Genomic DNA, 8,158 nt, shown 5'->3' with positions numbered 1-8,158 from the left:
GGGAGAGGTTGGTTTAGTGACAGGAATATCTGGTTGAGGTTCAGATGGTGATGTGATAGGTGATTCTTTTTGTGGTGGAGGTTGAGGTGATTTAGGTTTGGGTGGAGATGAAAGTTTCTGGGTGAAGGTTTGGTTATTTAGAGGGTCAGGGCTAAGATGTTTTTCTAGTTCAGATAGGGGGTTATCAGAGGTTGGAATATCAGAGGTTGATAAAATAGTTCTGAGAGGTTTGGTGTAACCTATCCCAATCTCATTTTCATTAAAGACATACTTAGTAGACTTACCTTTATCTTTTGAAATAGGAGCAGGTCTTTTCCTCAAACGTGCAGCAAGAGTCTCCTCATCAGATTCAGTCTCATCTTCTGATGTAGATCCTTCAGATGAACTGTCATCCTCAACAACAATAGGCTTTTTGGAAGCTCCTTCAGCAGCCTTGTTTGTAGTTTCTTCATGCTTCCTCTTAGTTCTTTGCTCAGCCATAGATTGCTCAACTTTAACTTTCTTCTGAGCCAGAAGATCTGGCTTTGGTAGATCATCTTGAGCTTCAGCCTTTCTTTTTGGTTTCCTCTTAGGATTATACTGACTTACAGGAGCAGGAGGAACCATACTTCTATCAACAACAAATCCTTCTTGTCTGAGCACCTCCAAATAGTCCTGAATAATGTGCTCAGCATCAGCTTCAGATATAAGTGGATAGCCTGCGACATACAGACGATCCTCAAGCCTAACAGTGAACTCTTGTGGGGGAGCAACAGGCTTAGATGCAATCAAACGCATCTTGGACAGAAAGTTAGCGTTCAGAATTTCTGGATAGAACCTCTTCTCAACCAATTCAGGGTGGAATTTCCTCAAGTTCTGAACAACATGACCTTGATGCAGAAGGTCAGACAACAGCCTAGGATAAACTATAGTAGTTTTCCTCTGAGATTTACTTGCAAAAATGGCTTCACAAATACGTTCAAAAAAGTAATCTCCAAGATTAACCTTCTTTTCAGTTAGAAGAAAATACAGCAGATGACGATGAGTCCAGGAGATAGTATCAGTCCCACCAACCCTTGGACTGATAGCTGCTAGGATGATCTTGAAAAGAACTCTACATTCATCAGTCAGACCCTTTACTTTCCCTTTTAAAGAGAAATCTGTGCAAATGAGATGCAGAAGATCATCCCTGTATCTTGTATCCTTTTCAAACACATCTAACTCTATCCCAGAGTTAGGTAGACCAAGAAGAGAATTGAAATGAATAGGCGAGATTGCCATGTTCATCCCACAGATATTTGACCTAATCTGTACACCTGTATAATCCAGCAAACCCATTTCCTTCCTAGTTTTACCTTTCAGACTAGGATCTCTTTCTATTGCAGCAAGCTCTTCCTTCTTAGCTTCATGCTTATCAAACACCTTTGCTTTCATCCAGAATTTCTTCAACAAATCTGGATAAATGGGACCATTAAGCATGTCGAAGTACTTATCCCATCCCTGAGCGATAAAGTACTTTTTAACATCAAACCCATTCGCTTGTAGACCATCAAAATCAACCATCTTCTCTGAAAGAAAAGTAAGTTCAGATTCTGGGAATTCCATCTCATTCCCAACAATCTGAAGATTCTTGAATATGAACGGTGGAATCCTTTTTGAAGAAGAAGACGAAGCACCAGCCATAGTTGGAGATTAGGGTAAGGTTTGGAAGACTAACGAGAGAGAAAGAAATTGTGTTGGAGGTTTAGAGAGAATATGAAAGTGTAGGTTGTGAAAGTGAATAGTGTGCAAGTGTATTGTGTGAGTTTATTTAAATGAGTACAGTTAACACGAAAATAGCAAATTTGGGAAGTTACGCTAATTGACAAAAAGTTGAATACCAAAAATCATCATTAACCACCCACTACCTGACACACGTAGACCACGTGCAGAAAATTTACTCGGTAACTGCTATTTTAATGGACAACTGTTCAGCAGTGAATACTGAACGTTTCCCACTAAAATAATTCAGAGCCTCTGAGTTATTTAAAATTCTCTATCAGAGTCAAGTACTTCAGAGCTTGTGTTTCAGATGTTCTGAATCATAAGTTCTGATATACATAACCTCTTACACTTTAATTGCCAAAAAAAAATTTTCATTCAGAGATTGAAAACATGTTCAGATGTTTCTTTATAAAATCAAATCTTTCAACAGATAAGGCTTTAGTAAATATGTCAGCCCATTGATTTTCAGTATCAACAAACTTAATATCTATAATGCCTCTCTGAACATAATCTCTGATAAAATGGTGTTTAATTTCAATATGTTTGGCTCTAGAGTGTAGGATAGGATTTTTAGATAAATGAATGGCTGCAGTATTATCACAATATAAAGGAATATTGTTACTGCTTACCTGATAATCTTCTAACTGGTATTTTAGCCAGAGTAGTTGTGTGCAACACTTAGCTGCTGAAATGTATTCTGCTTCTGCTGTAGACAAAGCTATAGTAGTTTGTCTCTTACTAGCCCAGGAGATAAGGTTTTCACCAACAAATTGACAATTGCCACTTGTGGATTTTCTTTCAATTTTATCTCCAGCATAGTCAGCATCACAGAATCCATTTAGCACATAATCATTGGATTTCTTATAGAGAAGTCCAAGATTAGTTGTTCCTTTCAGATACCTAAAGATTCTCTTTACAGCAGTAAGATGAGATTCTCTGGGATCTGACTGGAATCTTGCACATAAGCAAACACTGAATAGAATATCTGGTCTAGAGGCTGTCAGATAGAGTAAGGAACCAATCATACCTCTGTAGATCTTTTGATCTACCTTTCCTTCATCATCTGACTTGCCCATGTTGGTAGTTGGATGCATAGGAGTATTCATTATCTTGCAGTCATCTAAATTGAATTTCTTCAGAAGTTCTTTAGTGTATTTTGATTGATGAACATAAGTTCCTTCCTTCTTCTGATTGATTTGAATTCCAAGAAAGAACTTCAACTCTCCCATCATGCTCATTTCAAATTCATCCTGCATTATCTTAGAAAAACTCTTGCACAAAGCAGCATTAGTTGAACCAAAAATAATATCATCAACATAAATTTGAATGATTAAGATGTCTTCTTTGGTTGTCTTTCTAAAGAGTGTGCAGTCAACCTTTCCTTTCTCAAAACCTTTTTCAAGAAGGAAATTACTGAGTCTGTCATACCAAGCTCTTGGAGCTTGTTTCAGACCATACAGTGATTTCTTCAGTTTAAAAACATGTTCAGGGTTTGAGACATCTTCAAAACCAGGAGGTTGCTTAACATACACTTCTTCAGAAATAAAACCATTTAAGAAGGCACTTTTAACATCCATTTGATATAAGGTTATTCCATGATTAACAGCATAAGATAGAAGTAACCTGATAGCTTCAAGTCTAGCAACTGGTGCAAAGGTTTCAGTATAGTCAATCCCCTCTTGTTGACTATAACCTTGTGCAACCAATCTAGCCTTGTTCCTTACCACTTCACCTTGTTCATTCAGCTTGTTTCTGAATACCCATTTTGTTCCAATAATGTTCTTGTGTGAAGGTTTAGGCACTAGAGTCCACACATCATTCCTTTGGAATTGATTCAGCTCTTCTTGCATTGCTACAATCCAAGCATCATCTTTCAGAGCTTCATCAATCTTTGATGGTTCCATCATTGAGATAAGACCAACTAAAGATTCCTCATTTCTCAGTTGAGATCTTGTCTTTCTTGGACTATCCTTGTTGCCTAAGATCAGTTCCTCTGGATGTGATGACTTGTATTTGAAAGTATTTCTTGGGGGCTCATCATCTTCAGACTCATCAACATCAGGTTCAGCAGATGCTTCAGTACTTGGTTGTTCAGAGTCTGTAGGAACTATTGTGTTCAGAGGTACTTCAGAGAATGGATGTTCTGAGTAGTTAGGAATATCTGAATATTGATCCTCTGATACCTGAAATCTAGATAAACCTTCCACAAGCTCTGACACTTGGTCAGGCTCTTTGTCATCAAATTTGACATGCATACTTTCTTCCACAGTGTGTGTTTCAGAAATATATAGTCTGTATGCTTTTGAGCGTTCAGAATATCCTATAAAGATACCCTTATAACCTCTAGCATCAAATTTCTTTAGATGGACTTTGTTATTTAAGATGTAACACGTACATCCAAACTGATGAAAATAAGAAATATCAGGTTTTCTTCCTTTGAACAATTCATAAGCAGTTTTGTTCAACTTAGATCTGATATAGATTCTATTTTGAACATAACATGCTGTGTTTACAGCTTCTGCCCATAAAAACTTTGCTACATTTGTTTCATGCATCATGGTTCTGGCCATTTCTTGCAGAGTTCTATTCTTCCTTTCTACAACCCCATTTTGTTGAGGTGTTCTAGGAGAAGAGAATTCATGCAAAATGCCATATTTTTCACAAAAGTTTTCAAAAGGTTCATTTTCAAATTCTCCACCATGATCACTTCTAACTTTTAAAATAGTGTAGCCTTTTTCATTTTGAATTTGTTTGCAGAAGATGCTAAACTCATCATAAGCTTCATCTTTTGTTCTTAGGAATTTTACCCAAGTCCATCTACTGTAATCATCAACAATCACTAATCCATATTTCTTTCCATTGATTGAAGCAGTGTTAACTGGTCCAAAAAGATCAATGTGAAGAAGTTCCAATGGTCTTGAGGTAGAGACAATGTTCTTAGGTTTAAAAGATGACTTTGTAATCTTTCCTTTTTGACATGAACCACAAAGTGTGTTTGAGTGATATTTAATTTTAGGTAAACCTCTGACAAGGTCAAGCTTACTAAGCTTAGAGATTAACCTCCAGTTAGCATGGCCTAACCTCTTATGCCAGATCCATTTTTCTTCACTCAAGGTCAAAAGACACATCACTTTTTGTTCATTCAAATCAGAAAGATTAATTTTATAAACATTGTTCTTTCTCAGACCTTTGAAAATCATGGTGTTATCAGATTGTTTAGACACAGTACATGATTCCTTATTAAAGACAACTACATAACCATTGTCGCAAAATTGACTTATGCTCAATAGGTTATGCTTAAGTCCATCAACTAACCAAACATCATTAATAGATAGGGAGGAATTACCTACTGTACCTGTACCTATTATCTTTCCTTTCTGATTACCTCCAAAGCCAACAGAACCTCCTTCTTTCATGGTTAGCTTGGAAAACAGTTGTTTGTCACCAGTCATGTGCCTTGAACACCCACTATCCAGATACCATGAATGATTCATGATACTTCTTTGAGTGATAGGCTGTATGAGAAACAACTTTAATCACTATGGTGGAACTCTTTATCACAGTTAATGATAAAGTCATCCCAATATTCTTCCTCTTCATTTATCAAGTTCTGATTGTTCACTTGAGAACTTGTCAGCCATTGGTCAAGGACATAAGCCCTTCTTCCTTTGCATAGAACTTGTTTCCAAACTCTAGGTAGGACATATCCTTTCCTAGTTGGTAAATCTGAATGATACATAATTTCAGCTTTTGGTACCCATCTTCTGGGTCCACGCTTGTTAGTCCACAAATGATTACTGTGTTGTTGAGTGTGAGAGAAGGATTTTGGTTTGGAATAATAACTCTTTTGAAAATATTTCTTAGTTTGAGTTCTGTTATTATTCCAGGACTTGGATTGTTTATGCTCCCAGAGTTTGTATTTATCACCAGTCCATTGATTTGACTGGTTATACTTACTGACTCTAGAATCATAAATAACCTTAGTCCTATGTTGCCTCTGAGGTTTGAGGTTTGACTTTCTTTTAAAAACTTCTGAGTCTTTAGGTTGACTTTTCTCATGAACTGGAGTTCCTCTGTTTCCAGAAGTTGAAGCCTCAGATTTTGAAACTTTCAGAACATCTGAACTAATACTGTCAAGTTCTGAATAGCTTTTATCTTCTGAGCTTTTCTTCCCAGATCCTGAGGAACTTGGTTCCTCTGAGTTGTCATTTCCCAAATCTCTCAGATTATTGTCCTCATCTTCCAGAGTACCAAATTTCTTTCCTTCTTCACTCTGAGGTACAACATAGTAAACCCAAGATTTTCCAACCTTTTTGGGATAGGTCTTTAGCTTTGAATATGTTCTACCATATTCATAGCCAAGTCCTTCTCCTCTATGTCTTAAAACATTATAAATTCTATTAGCAGCTTTGCTCTTCCCAAGGTTGAGATGCACAAACTGTTGAAGAGCTATTTCCTGCTCATCAATAGGTTTGTGACAAACAGCACAACCCTTTTCAAAGTCATTTACTCTATTCAGAGTTTCTTGATACAGACCTTGAAAATGTTCTGCTTGTTCAGTCAGAGTGTTGAGCTTTTCTTGAAAAACTTTTTGTTTACCCAACACTCTGAGATGTTTCTCAATGACCTTGTTAAGTGCAGTTATAAGTTGAGATTTAGAGCAGTCAGAAAATACCTCATCAGTTACTTCAGAATCTGATCCTGATTATGATTCATCGTCTGAGTCTACATCTGAGTCAGCTGAAGCCATCAGGGCTAGATTTGCCTCTTCTTCTTCCTCAACTTCTTCCTCAGATGATAGCTCTTCAAAAGTAGCCATCAGACTCTTTTTCAATCTGCTCTTGAATTGTTGCTTCTTTGAGCTGTATCTTTTGCTTTTGTCTTTAGCAGACATTTCTGGACAATCAGCAATAAAGTGTCCTGGCTTCTTACAGTTGAAGCAGTTCTTCTGATCATCCTTTTTGCTGACAAAATTTCTGGAGCTGTTACCTCCTCTGAAATTTCTTTTGTTAAATCTGTTCCATTGCTGAAACTTGGTGAATAAAGCAAACTCATCCTCATTCATCTCATCCTCTTGACCATCAGCAGAAGATTCTTCTTCAATATCAAGAAGCTGAGTCTTAAGAGCCTTAGAAGTAGTCTTAGTTGACTGTAAAGCCACTGACTTAGACTTCTTCTTAGTTTCTGAGTCAGCATCCAGAACCATCTCATGGCTTCTGAGATTGCTTATCAGAGCTTCAAGACTCAGAGTCTTGAGATTTTGAGCTTCCTCTATTGCAGTGACCTTAGGTCTCCAAGCAATAGGAAGACTTCTCAGAATCTTCTGAACATGGTCATAGGTTGAATAACTTCTCTTAAGAGCTTTCAGCCCAGATACAAGGATTTGAAACCTTGTAAACATAGTCTCAATGTTTTCATCTTGTTGCATAGTGAAAAGTTCATATTGTCTTATCAAAAGACTAGCTTTAGCCTCTTGAACCTTTTCATTACCATCATAGGTAGCACACATAGAATCAAAGATAGATTTAGCAGTAGATTTGTTCTCTATTCTGACATAATCCTCATGTCTAATAGCACCAACAACAATGTCCTTTACTCTATGATGTTTTGTGTAGATTTTTAGGTTAGCTGGTGTGAGTAACTTTCTATTCTCCATGGACAACCTACCATGTTCATTCAAGTTTTCAAAAGTTACTCCCAACTCAACCAAATCCCACAACTCATGATCAATAGCAGTAATATTGCTATACAGTCTCTCTTTCCACCACTCAAATAATGAAGCATCACCATTGAATATAGGGGCTTTTCTATTGCCACTATGTTCATGTGATTCATTACTTAAGTAGTCATAACCAAAAGCATTTCTAGGACCACCACCAGCTCCACTGGCCTCACCTTCACCAGTAGTTCTAGTACTACTATCATCTCCTCCAGACATAGTGTTCTCACAAGATCTTTACTGTCTCACTGTTAAGTGAAAGTAACAGACCAGGTGCTCTGATGCCAATTGAAGGTGTGAAAACACAAGAAGGGGGGGGGTTGAATTGTGTTTTAGCTAAGTTAAAACTTTTTCAAGTTCTTAACTCAACTACGTTAGCAGCGGAAAAGTAACACAATAAATAACAAGTTAAGGAGATAGAGAGAGAGATCACACAAGCAATTTATACTGGTTCCTCTCACAAAAACGAGAGTAGTCCAGTCCCCTTGCACTTCCAAGGGAGTTCACTATAATCACACAAGATTACACCTGCTCAAGCACACAAGCAAGAGACTTCACAACTATGCTCAAGCACACAAGCTTAAGACTTCACACTTAAACACACAAGTTTAAGTTACACACTTAAGCACACAAGCTTAAGTTTCCTCAAGTAATGGTAAAGTATATAAAAATATACAAATGCTCTTAGATGAACCT

This window comes from Trifolium pratense, linkage group LG3 (assembly GCF_020283565.1).
Source record: "Trifolium pratense cultivar HEN17-A07 linkage group LG3, ARS_RC_1.1, whole genome shotgun sequence".
Taxonomy (NCBI): domain Eukaryota; kingdom Viridiplantae; phylum Streptophyta; class Magnoliopsida; order Fabales; family Fabaceae; genus Trifolium; species Trifolium pratense.
This window is presented reverse-complemented; position numbering follows the sequence as displayed.